The sequence below is a fragment of the Symphalangus syndactylus genome, chromosome 8 (assembly GCF_028878055.3).
Source record: "Symphalangus syndactylus isolate Jambi chromosome 8, NHGRI_mSymSyn1-v2.1_pri, whole genome shotgun sequence".
NCBI lineage: Eukaryota > Metazoa > Chordata > Mammalia > Primates > Hylobatidae > Symphalangus > Symphalangus syndactylus.
The window spans coordinates 133179987-133193736 of record NC_072430.2 but is presented as its reverse complement, the minus strand read 5'-3'; the positions used below and the strand labels follow the sequence as shown (position 1 = coordinate 133193736).

General features: G+C 36.6%; 1 long non-coding RNA gene across 12 annotated transcripts in view; it reads left to right on the top strand.

Annotated features, from left to right (window-relative positions):
* LOC129488535 (uncharacterized) overlaps positions 1 to 13750 on the top strand; it is a 273237-nt gene that overhangs the window by 249036 nt on the left and 10451 nt on the right. For 5 of the 12 annotated variants that reach the window (XR_010122307.1, XR_010122314.1, XR_010122313.1 and 2 more), the window contains one exon: positions 6282 to 6464. This is a non-coding gene — a long non-coding RNA (uncharacterized lncRNA). Of the gene's footprint in view, positions 1 to 1960; positions 2065 to 6281; positions 6465 to 13750 lie in introns of all 12 variants that reach the window. The other 7 variants (XR_010122316.1, XR_010122315.1, XR_010122306.1 and 4 more) reach the window with 3 other exon arrangements.

The following is a 13750-nucleotide window of genomic DNA, read 5'->3' as shown; positions in this document are numbered from 1 at the left end:
TGGGCTCAAATAATCCACCCACTTCTGCCTCCCGAAGTGCTGAGATTACACAGTGAGCCACTGTGCCCAGCCCCAAATAGTTTTTAAATGGAAAACCAAATGAGCTTGTGTTTAGATATTTTGTAGAATATTGGAGCATGTGCACACACAGACACACACACACACACACACACACACACACAGAGAGAGAGAGAGAGAAGCCCCAGAAGTTACATGGCAATAACTCAATATTATGTGTGATTTGGTGAATTGTGGTGCTAGCCTACCGTGTCTTTCTGAAGCCAGGCAGATCATGTGCATGATCTTAGATATTCTCAAAGTCCTTAATTCCTTGAGGCATGTAGAAATGATTAAAAATTGTGTGATGTTTCTAAAGATCCCTGTGATATTTGTCACAGATTCTCACATTGTTCGTGTTGTGACTAGCTGTTTTAGTACCCACTGTTTCAGTTCTTTTAAATCATCTTTTTTTGCCTCCTGCCTGGAGTGTATTATGTAGTAGATGAGTATATTTGTTATTTTAAAATATACTGATTTGCAGTTGTGAACACAACTGCTCTGGAGATTAGTTGATGCTCTGTTTGCAGGAAAAAAAGTACAAAAGAAAAATCATATTGCTAAAAATATTTAAAAGCCTCAGTTTCTATCTGTCCACTTTTCTGTTTGTTTATATTTTCTCTAACTGTCTATTAACACCACTCCCCTGGAACAAGCACGTTGGCTATTTTCTTACAGACGAACACTACGAACCCTGAGGATTTATTAACCATAAAAGAAAACAAAAAGAAAACATGCTGCCTAGATGAGAAACTGCTAAATTGGCCATAAAAACTATTCAGAAAAACCCAATCTAACACCAGGGGCTCAGAACACACAAACGAGGAATCTCATGGTTCTATTTCCCTGTCTCATTTCACATTGAAAATTGCTTCATAAAAGACATTGGTAGCAGGTTAGGAATGTAAAAAGTACTTTTTCTACCTTTTGAGACCGAAGATAGTCTTGCCTTCTTTATTACAAGAGATTCAAGTTTCATGATTTATGTTTCTGTTCTCTTAAGTCTGCCTTATAAAAGATGCTGAACACCAGGAATAAAGGAAATGACCATCCCGGCATATGATACTTATAATGTCCCTGCCGAGCTTCACGTCCATGCCGAGTGCAGTATTACAGTGTAGTCAAGGGTGCGCAATATATTTTTTAGCCTAAGTGTAGCATACACCAGTGGACAGAGATTGGAAAGGAAACCAAATTATCATGGTGATTAAAGGTGGAAAAGGCTTTCTTTGGCACAAGCAAATGTCAAAAGCAAATAGCAGATATATGGAAAAAAAAAGAACACTCAAGTTCCAAAGTACTGTGGCTCTCTGGTCACAAGATGTCCTTTCTGTATACATCAATGAGAAACACAGTTTTTTTTTTCTTTTTGAAGCTTTAGACAGACAATCCTGTAAGGGAACAGACAAAAGAATTTTTTAAAAGAGTGAGCAATTTTTATTATGTAATATTGTGTAAAATGTTGAAATATATATATAACATATAATTCAAAGATCAAATATATTTTTAAAACAAAACTGAAAAGCTTTTTAGAAGTTCAAAGATACAATTTAAATTAGAAAAACTATTTTAAAGATTAAAACCACTGAAAATTTGATTTTGTATATAAATAAGCTATGAAATAAAATTTAAAGTTAAAGAAAGAAAATATAGAAGCTAAAAATTAGAAAAAATATATTCAGATCACCTATTGGCATTAGTGTTTATTAGATTTTATTCATTTTTGTGTGTTTTGTTACTTCTTATTTAATTAAGATGTATTTATCTCATTAAAAGATACTTGTAACTTTGCATCAACATTTTAAGTATATACTGCTTTTGTTTTCAGATCACATTTGGGACCTTATTTGCTATGTCTCTTGTCTATGAGATTCCTATTTTTATCTTTTTCTTACACTCGCAGTCAGCACAGCTGTAAAATCTGAGGTCGCCGTCTCCACACAAGACCTCTCTCACTTCCGACATCAACCACAAATTTAGAGGAGCCCCAAACCACCCTCAGTTCTGGTAATTCACTAGAAGTTTTCACAGATCTCATTGAAAGCTATTCTATTCATGGCTATCGTATATTACAGAGATAGGATATGTTAAAACCAGCCAAGGGAAGAGAGAGAAACAGAGGACAAGGTATAAGAGAGTTCCAAATGCAAAGTTCTGGTGGCCAGAGTTTTTTGTTAGGGATTTGTTACATTGGCATAATTGATTGATTGATTACTCCCATGGTCAACTCAGCAACTAGGTTACTGATAGTGGTTGACCCAAAGCCCCTGCACTCTAATCCCATGGCTAATCTTTCTGATATGGTCAGCTCTACCCTGAGACTGTTGGGTATGGCCAACTGTATCCTCAGACCTAGTGTGGCAAGACCCATCCTATCCGATACAAAGATATTCGTATTCGTTGAGAACTGGTCATGGAGCACTGAACAAATAGCAATAAGCTCTGGCAGCTCTGCAGTTGGTTCCAAAGTCATCCCCAGGACAAAGGAGGCTGCATGCTCATGAGTACCTCCTTGCATTCCCCTGGTAGCACGTTCCTGTACAAACCATTTCTATTTGTCATAGAATTCTTCTTGGCATTGTCTTATCCATTAGAATGCCTCTCTGACATCAACCAAGACATTATATGTATTTCAAGTTTCAAGATTAGTTCATGTCCTTCAGTTATAGGAGCAACTCAACTAAAGGCCAATAGCAAGCTCTTCATTGTCTCTCATTTGGAAATTTTCAGGTTCAAATTCTGACAGTATTCAGAAGCTACAATACAAAATGTCAATAGTTTCTCTTTAAATTAAAATTATTTTTATTTCTCTTATTAAGTCAAACTTCCTTTTTTACATAAACATTTCATTGGAATTTTTGCAGGTTTTGAGTCAGCTGCCTTGGACTCTAACTGTTATGAATATACAGTATACACCTCAGATTTCAGTCCAATTAGGTTACCTAATCAAATAGGTCTCATGGAACTTATTTAAATTAAAGTAATCATACAGCTTTAAGGAGCTATGTGTAGCATTTTAGGGATCCAATGTACTCAGCAGAGTTTTTATAAATTAAAGAAATTGTACAGCTTTAAGGAGCTATCTGTAGCACTTTAGGCATCCAATGAACTCGACAGAGTTTTAAAAGTCTTAGTATATCTCTACCAAGATAGTGTGTATCAGTTTTCCAAGGACTGATCAAGCATTCAATCTAGAACAAAGATCTAAGCCGGAAGAGCTGCTAAATCAACCCTAAGGAGAAATGACAGGTTTCGACATCTACTAAGAAATGCTAATTAGTTAACTACTAATTATATTTGAAGAAAACTACTGATTTAGTTAGTACTAAAATTATCACATATGTAACCAAAGATAGTAGGTGATTAGCTAAATAATTGATAGGTAAATAGATGATAGGACAGGTAAGTATAATAGTAAATGTGTGGTTATATTTCTTATAGCTTTTATTCCCTTGCAAATGCTATAAGATATGGAACATTTTTTATCAAGCCTGATATTGAGAAGCTGGACCCTAGCCTGAGAAATGATGAAATACAAGAATAAAAATGTTAGGAGACTCTCTCACAAAGCAGTCCATGGAATAACACAAAGAAAATCCAGGTCTTCAGATTCCTCTCCAGGGTTAATGAGAGTTGCCTGGTTTTATTTTTCACCATGCAATCATTTTTTATGTCCCAAGAGGTGGAATATCAGAGCTTAATTTAAGGCTCTCATGTCTGGATGCAAGACTCGGCTTGAAATCAAAGCCAGCTCTAGCATTCATTCATGGTAATGTCTTTTAAAAGTTATTTAATAACCCCATTCCTCATTTTCCTCACTTGCAAAATAAGTGTATTCATAACAATTACCTCATTCAGCAGTTGTATTCACTTAGTTAGTGTAGCATAATTTTTATATTCCTAACACAAAATAAGCATTATATTTGTAAAGTAATGCTATTAATGGAAGATTTACTGTTAACAACTATTGACTATGCTCTATCAATACTATTGACTATTGATTATGCTCAAATTATGTTATAATTCCCTAAAGATCATCTATAAATACGTAACACAATTCAGAGTACTTCTTTATTGTAGCTTTATCGTAGCTCTCATCCTAGTTTTAGTTAAATTACTAATTTTAAAATTACTCTCAGTTGTTTCAGATACTATATAAGTTCCAACAGGATAATGATTGTGTGTGTGTGTGTGTGTGTGTGTGTGTGTGTTTGTGCTCATAGCAATACAACAGTGACTAGTACAGTAGTTGAATAAAATAGATGCTTAATAAATCTTTGTGCCTAATAATTTACAGTTGAGGAATTGCAGGTTAAATGAGCTAAGTGACCTTCCTAAGGTCAAAGTTAATGATAAGTTAAGCTACATTTAGAAGCCAGGGCAAAGTTATAACAGACACTGTCATCAGAGCGAATTTCATGCTTCTGTAGCTTGTGTAGTTGTACAGAGCCCCGCACTCAGAAGGGGCCTGCGCTTGGCTTAAAACTCAACTGTTGCTGCCTTGAAATTCCTAACACAGTAATTTTTGAGTAAGAGATCCCATATTTTGTTTTGCCCTGGGCTTTGCAAATTATGTGTCTGGCCTTGACCATCATGCAGTCTCCTGACTCAGCCTTCAAAACAGATTTGAGGATACTGGATTGAGAAATGCCTGCTCAGATTAATGCAGACTTTGGCCTACTGCACAAAATCAGCGAGACAAAAGGCTTCCTCTCCCTCCTGTCAGCCCTTCCCAGGGCCATAAGCATTCCTCTTTAGAGAGCTGGCAGGAAAAAATTGGGCAGAATGACAATTGCATTGCACTTGAAGGAATTACATTAGCAACCCCACCTCCAATGTGAATTGAGAGCACAATTGCTCTCATCAGACACCTGAGGTCATATGTGAAATTGTAACAGTCAGATAATAAATAATATCATCCTGCACATAAAACTCAGAGTGACCTTCAGAAATTGTGGCACGCCCCAGTCTCTAAGTCTCTCTCCCCGCTAGCATAAAAATGCTCGCTGGTGTCCTAGGGCCTCCTTCCACAAAACTTCACCAGGATTTGTCCCTTTTGGAGAGTACCCCACACTGCAGGTTTCTGCTAGCTCCCTCCCACTGGCGTGATATCCTACCTTGTTTTAACCTGAATTGACTCTCCCTTAGCTAAGAGAGCCAGACAGACTCCATTTTGGCTCCTTCACTTACAGCCCCTTACCCACCCCGCTTCCACAAGTACTTAACTTGTGCAAGCTGACTCCCAGCACATCCAAGAAGGCAATTACTGATAAGATACTGTGGCAAGCTATATCCGCAGTTCCCAGGAATTTGCCCGGTTGATAGTACCCACAGCCCACGCATCTATCACCTTGTGATGGATTTAAAGCCCCTGCACCTGGAACTGTTTGTTTTCCTGTAACCATTTATCTTTTTAACTTTTTTGCCTGTTTTGCTTCTGTAAGATTGCTTCAGCTAGGCTCCCCCTCCCCTTTCTAAAACAAAGTATAAAAGAAAATCTAGCCCCTTCTTTGCGGCTGAGAGAATTTTGAGCACTAGCCATCTCTTGGTCGCTGGCAAATAAAGGACTCCTGAATTAGTCTCAAAGTATGGCATTTCTCTATAACTCGCTCGGTTACAACACTGGTACATCAAAAATATTCTCCAACTGCTACTGCAAGTCTGAGAGTTACTGAGTAACTGAGAAGGTAAACTGATAGACTAGTTAAAATTCAAGTGTTAATAGTTGGAGTCAAACCTGGCCTTGAAAGAGAAACACAAATAAGTGGCTGCATCCCCTTCTATTCTGCCCATGTGATGTGTCAATTCCTGGGCCACAGACACTCTAGTCGACACGCCCACCCCAAATTTCCCTCTCAGAGATTGATTGACTGATATTTTCACAACTGGAAGTCTTTACAGGGCCCATAATAAAAACCCCAAGTAAAATACAAATTATCAGAGCAAAAGAGCAGGCTAAGTTACACATCACAGCAGTCTCTTGCACTGTGGTATAAGTTTATCAGATGTTTTCTGTAATCTAAATTTTGTAATCATTGCAGTGCTATAAGGAGCAGAGGAAAGAAGGACAGGAAGGAAGAATTGAGCTCGCAATGCTTCCCTAGCAATTTAATTAAGTCTTTTCAGTTAGATCATTCCTCTTCTCTGAATATCTATTGCAAATGTCCTATAATTTCCTTGTATCACCCACCCCTCCATCATGGCTTCCTCTCCTTCATTTTCAGCAGAAGATTGTGTTTCCCCACCATCCCTACACCAAACCCAGGGAAAAGATAAGCTAACAGGCAGATCTTCCTGTCACCAAACATACAGATCTACCTTCAACTTCATGCTCCCAATCCAATGAAGACTTCATCTAATGTCTCTTCGGTATGAGTGCATGCTTCCTCCCTGGAACCTTCATACAGGTAATTAAATATTTCGAGCTTTTCATTTTAAAAACCAAGTACTCATGGTGGCAACCATACCCTCACCTCATAATATATGGTCCTAAGGCCAGTCTGTCTTTTACAATTAAGCACTCTAAAGATATATTTCCACCCACTTTGTCCACTTTCTGCCTTCCCACTGACCAGGTCCATTTTAACCTCCACCACTGGCTCTGCCCCATCTTCCATAGTATGGCTTCACTAAGGTTGCCTCCGTGCCAGTCAATATGATGGACACTTTCCAGTTTCCATTTAACCTGATTTGGGGGCACATTTTGACATTGACTAGCAGACTCTGCTTCTTGACATACTTTCTTCTTTTTTTCCTTACTTTACTCTGGCCAGTGTCTGAGCCCCTTTTTCTAATTCTGCCTCCTTTACATTAAAGCGTTCGGAATTTTTCAGGGCTCAGCCCTAAACATTATTCTCTTCTTATTTTATTTTTTCTGAGTAACTTTAGCACATATGCTCCTGTGATTTTATTTACCTTCTTTTCTTTCTTTTTTTTTTTTTTTGAGACAGAGTCTCGCCCCATCACCCAAACTGGAATACAGTGGCACGATCTCAGCTCAATTCAACCTCTGCCTCCTGGGTTCAAGCGATTCCTCATTCTCCTGCCTCAGTATCTGGATATCTCCCCCTGAGTGTCTGGGATTACGGATGCCCACCACCATGCCCGACTAATTTTTGTATTTTTAGTAGAGCAGGGTTTCTCCATCTTGGCCAGCCTGGTCTTGAACTCCTGACCTCGGGTCATCTGCCTGCCTCCGCCTCCCAAAGTGCTGGGATTACAGGCATGAGCCACTGCGCCTGGCCCAAATATTTCTTTTCAGAACAAACCTGTCTTCTACATTCCAGGCTCATATGCAACTTTATAGATGCGTCCCCTGAGAAGTCTCCAGAAACCTGAAACTCAGTGTCTAAAACTAAGGTCTTTCCCCAAATATCTGTTCCTCTTTTCCCTACAGAATAACTTATTTCGGTAAATAATGCCACCATTCACTTCATGGCTCATGCCAGAAATATAAAAGTGACTTTTAACTCTTCCCACTCCTTCAACCCTCACTTCTAATCTATCACTAAATCATGGTGACTCTGACTTCCAAATAACTCTCAACAAGATTATACTATTTCTGCGTTCACCATCGCCACCTTAGACTGTGCCACCATCATTTTCACTTTGCCTATGGCAATTGCCTCTAACCAGCATCACACCCCTGTGATTTTATCCCTCCAACCCAATCTTTACTTAGAAGTCAGGTACATCCTTTTCAAATGCTAATCTCCAATACTTCTCAATTTAGAACCTAACCTAATTTAGCAGTATCCTGTTACTTTCGGTAATGGTCTGAAACCATAATCCAGGTTGTAACTCCTTATACAGACTCCATAATACAGACTCAGTGCCTGCCTCAACTTGTGCCATTGTGGCCCTCAATGCTCCAGAGGATGAAACCTTGCAGGCCACCTGCTGCTCTTCACCTTAGGGACTTCGTCATGCTCTTCTATTTGCTAAAACAAACAAACAGACAAACAAAACTCTTCATCCTAACTTTCACCTGGCCACATCCTATATATCCTAAAGAATGACACTTAAATATCACATCTGATAAAACTACCTAGTTCTTCCTATAGGACTCATGCTATATATTTTTACAATACCTTGTGCTTCTCCCTTTATTACTTGCCACAGTTTTAATCATTTGCATAACATCGACCCCACCTACTGACCTTAGACAAAAGCTCCAAGAGACAAAGATTATGTCCATCTCCTTTATTTTTGACAAACTTTTACTTAGCCTTACACCATACACAAGGAAGAAATTTACTAAATATGTGTTAAGTGAATGAATGGAGAAATGGAAACTGCAATTATTAAAACTCTACTCTTGGCCAGGCACAGTGGCTCACCCCTGTAATCCCAGCACTTTGGGAGGCTGAGATGGGTAGATCACCTGAAGTCAGGAGTTCAAGAGCAGCCTGGCCAACGTGGTGAAACTCTGTCTCTACTAAAAATACAAAAATTAGCTGAGTGTGGTGGCACATGCCTGTAATCCTAGCTACTTGGGAGGCTGAGGCAGGAGAATCCCTTTAATCCAGGAGGCAGAGGTTGCAGAGAGCTGAGATCACGCCACTGCACTCCAGTCTGGGCAACAGAGTGAAACCTTGTCTCAAAAAATAAATAAAATAAAATAAAATCTCACTTTTGAATTTTGTAAGGTGAAACCACATGATTGGCTTCAGACTGAGAGTTGAGCTCCTGGAAATACCAGAGGAAGGATTACATATGCCTAGGAAAAATGAAATATCTGGTTTTATAAAATTTTGTCAGCTTAGAAATGGCCCTCGTTTCACACTTTAAATGTACATAGCTGTGCTGAGGGACCTCTCCAAAGACATGACTGTAATAAGTCTACATGGCTCAGGCAGCCTCTGTGATGGCAAGTGTTTTGTTTCTAGGATGAATGGGTTTGCATTACTTTTATGCATGCCATGAAATTAAATCCCAAGACCTCACAAGCTCAGAATTCACCCTGTCAAATCACACACTAGTCTCAGGAGGCTGAGCTTTCTTATCCACAATCCTTTCACTTATGATACATATTGCAGTTAGTTATATATATGGCTTTTCCATTAATTTGCTATTATATTTCTTTTCTCTGTTTTGTTTTTCGCTCTTTTCCTTTGAAATTGGAGACATCACTTCCAAAGTGTACTACTAATAAAAGAGATTTATTTTAAAAAGTAGAAATATTTCATTTCATGAAATTAGGTATTTATAGCATTGACTTCTCCTTTACATTTATTATACTATTTTCCTTCAGATCTTTCTTAGAGGATTAATTATACATGGTATGGGAAATTTGCAAGTTTAACTGCATCAACCTGTTTTCTGTGGTGTAATGATGGCAAAAAATGATAGAGAAATATGATATTTTATAGTATTGCTTTGCCTCCAAAAAAGGAGAAGGATATGCAACATATTTCTTGGTCCTATATATAAAATGTCTCTGTTTCCAAATCAGTAAACTATAAATTAATGAAAATATGGGACTAAATTATGTGTGCTTATTAATTTAGATCACAATGCTTGTGTCCAAGAAAGTGCTAATAACTATTCTTGGCAGACATAAATACTCAGATTATTGTCATGGAACAGAACACAGCAACATAGCTTATTAACACCATTTTTCCAATTTTTTTCTATATCCTTGCTGATTTCTCCTTTTATTTAGTGGAATTTTGCTTGTTTATGGTCATTTTTTTGACCATAACTCTTGTTTGTTTTACAGTTATACTTATAAAAACTCAGGCGAAAATATCCCTTTCTCTGGTTACTTGTATCAGTGGTTCTGATCTTCTTACAAATACTCTAAAAAATTAGTGTTGACATTGACCCATTCAAAGTCTATTACACTGTCTTGCTTTTTGCTCATTTCTAGAAAGAATTGAGAAGCCACACGTAGTCTCAATTATGCAGGCATCTGTCTGCTTCCCCCAGGGAAGATTGAGACATCTTAAGATAATTTTCTACAGCATTGAAAGCACTTAGCATTTAATTATGTATTTTGTTGCATTTTTTTTTGATTTCATAGATAGCAGAAAATTGAACTATAGACAAGAGAAGGCAATTTATAAAAGGAACACAGAAAAAAAATTGTATATATTGAATTGATGACTTCCCCAGTAATGAAGAATTATTAAGATAAATTTTATATCATTTTAAGCTATATATTGACAAATCTTAATGCAAATTATAAGGAAAGAACTTAGATAAAGGATAGGGATTCTGGAAATGTTTGGAGAAAGCATCATACTTTCTCTTCATTCTAAACAAGAATACCTCTGGCTCAGCTGTCCAAATGGCTGAGAAAGGCAGTAGATTCCCAGATCGGACAGAAGTCTTTAGTTCTGCAGGTTAAGGAATCCTTAGGAAGAAACTTGTGAAGGGCTTTCCTGCCATGAGCTTGGTGAGATCACGGTAAGAGAGCCTCTGAAAAAAGATTGTGGGGATATTGGAAAGGACTTGGTCTTTAGAAATATGTGAACTGCCGGGGAATTGGGAAAACATTGAACCTGAGTGTGTGTGTGTGTGTGTGTGTGTGTGTGTGTGTGTGTGTGTGTGTGTTGGGGGGGGTGCGCGCGCACATGTGTGCATGGGCCTTGTTTCCTTGGTCTTCAAAATACAAGTCAGAGCAGAAAAGTTGAATTGAGTTATCCCTACTCCAGAGGCTAAGAGAGTAGGAGAAATCCAGGTCATAGTCAGGAATTTTCCTCCTGCCCTCTCACTATTATAGGTTTAGCCACAGAAGAAGATAGTGATTTAACTTCCGTTTCTTCTGAGAGTTCTTCCACTTAGGATGCTTCAGTAACCAAAGGTGATTCCTAAAGAGATCACAGGAAAACATCATAATCACACATACTTGGAATCCAAGCAGCCAGCAAGGGGAGGTTAAATAGAGCCATCACCAGGCAAAAACCAATTAACAAATTCACCAACCAACTCACCAACCAACAAATAATCTCTGATGGAGACAGCTGAGGTTTCAAACAATAATATATGACAACAATATGGTAAAAAAAAAAAAAAAACAACTGCAATGATTGCAGCTCAGTACAAAATAAGACTTTCTAGAATAAAAATTTAATTTAATTTTTAAAAATCTATTTTTATTCATTTAGGGGTACAAGTACAGTTGTGTTACATGGATATATTGCATAGTGGTGAAGTGTGGGCTTTTAGTGTACCCATCACCAGAACCATATCTATTATACCCAATGGGTGGAAAATTCAGTAGGTGAGTTGAAATATGGAATGATTATTGTTAAGACTAAAACTAGTGGCCTGGAAATGTGAACGAAAGAATATTATCTCAAAGTACAGACCAAAAATATGAAAAAAGAGAAAATTTGAAGGGAAAGCTATGAAATCTGGAGGATCCATTTCAGAAACTTAGCATCTAAGGCACAAGAGTTTTAGAAGGTGAAAAGGAAACGTTTTACACAAAGGAAACTGTGTAATGGGAGATACACAATAACTATCTTAATGACTGAAGGATGCTTCCATTATCTGGAGAAAGATGGGCTTGTACAGCATGAAAAACTGCATTAAGCTTCTTGAAGTAGTAATGAGAAAGATATATGCTAACAGAATTCTTGACCTCTTAAGGATAAAGAGAAAAATATATGGAAACTTCCAGATAGAAAATGTGAGCTCCTAAAAATAATTCAAATGGAATCAGACATGTTTTTGAACTATTGAAAAGTAAACGACAGTAAATTCCACTTGTAGATTGCTGAGAGAAAAGGATAATATCAAAAAAAGTATATCTATTAAAAGAAAGATAGGTATGTGTGGTTAGATGTTGATTTCAACTAAACCACTTGAGAAAAATACTTGAGAAACACATCAGTGAAAAGACAGGTAATTCACAGCTGAGAATTCAAGCTATCAGTTATTGAAGAAAATGGATTGTAATGAAAGGGAGATTATTATGATAGTCTAGAACAAATTGAACTATCTTGGGGAGACTTAGGAGTTGGGTTAAGGTGGAGGAGAAGATGTAAAAGTATTTCAGATCTCATCAACAGTAGAGAAGATGAGGTGGAGTAAGAAAGAATATTGTAAGGCATCATCTTATTGTATGGGGTTAAATTGTGGTTTATAAGGAGCATCTTGGTGGTTCTCCATTACACAAATAGGCAGCATTGTGTTTCACATAATAACGGAGAACTGTGTGTATGATTACAAATGATGGGGAAAGTAATTTCACTACTAAAGGAATGAAATAATAGAAGAGAACATACTAATTTAAAAGGGGAAAATAGAGTGATTGGCAACCACTAGAATGTAAGTTCTACAAGGGCAGATATTTTTGCCCTGTTTGTTCTCTGATATATCTTAAGATTCTGGAAAATCTTGGCACATAGTGGAGACTCAATACACTTTTTTTAATGAAAAAGGGAAACTACAAATTAAGCCATGAAATAAGATCAAATGAATACAGTTAAGCATACTGTTTATTAAATTCCAATGATATACATGTATATGTACACACACACACACACACACACACACACACGAGACAAATGGATTGATTATAACTGTTAACCCAGCATTCTATACCCAGGAAAAACAAAACTATTTTTATTTTTATATAATATAAGGTAAAATATAATATTTTCAGATAAAATAACACTAAGGAAAATTTTCCTTTAATACACACTACAAGAAGTGCCAAACTAAGTTCTTTAGGGTGAAGGGAAATATTGCCAAATGAAAACTCAGATCTTCAAGAAATAATGAAAAGTATCAGAAATGATAAATATCTGGCATAGATTGTTACAGGCATCATTACTATTCAAGTAGGCAAGTTGATCAGTCTTTCCCTTATTATTTCTTCTATTTTTATTTTTAGTTTTTAAATAGATTCCATTACACAAAGATGTTTTAATATTAACTACACTTGCATACTAAATTTTTGTGTCCATTTTGGTAAGTTGTGTTTTTCAGGGAGTTTATTTCTTTCATCTGCATTGTTGAATTTGTTGGCATACATTTGTTTTATAATATTCCTTTATTAACCTTTTATAATGCATGTAGTTACGTCCCTCTTTCTTTAGTATTGTTAATCTGTGCTTTTTGTCTTTTTATTGATGTTTGGCTAGAAATTTATCAAGTTTATCAATTTATGTAAGAACCTACATTTAGTTTTGTTCATGTTGCTATTGTCTGTTTTCTGTTTAATTTTATTTGTTCTTTTTTTTATTTCCTGTCTTTGATTGAATCTGTTTTGTTTCTTCTTGAGGTGGAAGCTTAGATAAATTATTTTAAATATTTCCTTTCTTAAATATGTGCATTTAAATCTATATATTTGTTTTTAAGCACTGACTTAACTTCATCCCATACATTCTAAAGTGGTTTGCCTTTTTTACTTTTCAATTCAAAATATTTAATAATTTTAATTGTGAATAAAACAACAATAGCTTTATTAAGATATATTTTACTCATAGTAAAATTAATCCTTTTTGGTATAAAATGCCCAGAAGTACAACCATCATTAAATCTAATTTCAGAATATTTTCATCACCCCCAAAAGAAATCTTGTCCCAATTAGCAGTCATTTCCTATTCCTTCTTTCCTGCAAACGCTGGCAACTGCTAATCTCTTTCTGTTTCTATGGATTTGTCTATTCCGGACATTTTATATTAATGTAATCATACAATATGCACTGTTTTGTGACTGGCTTCTTTCACTTAGCACA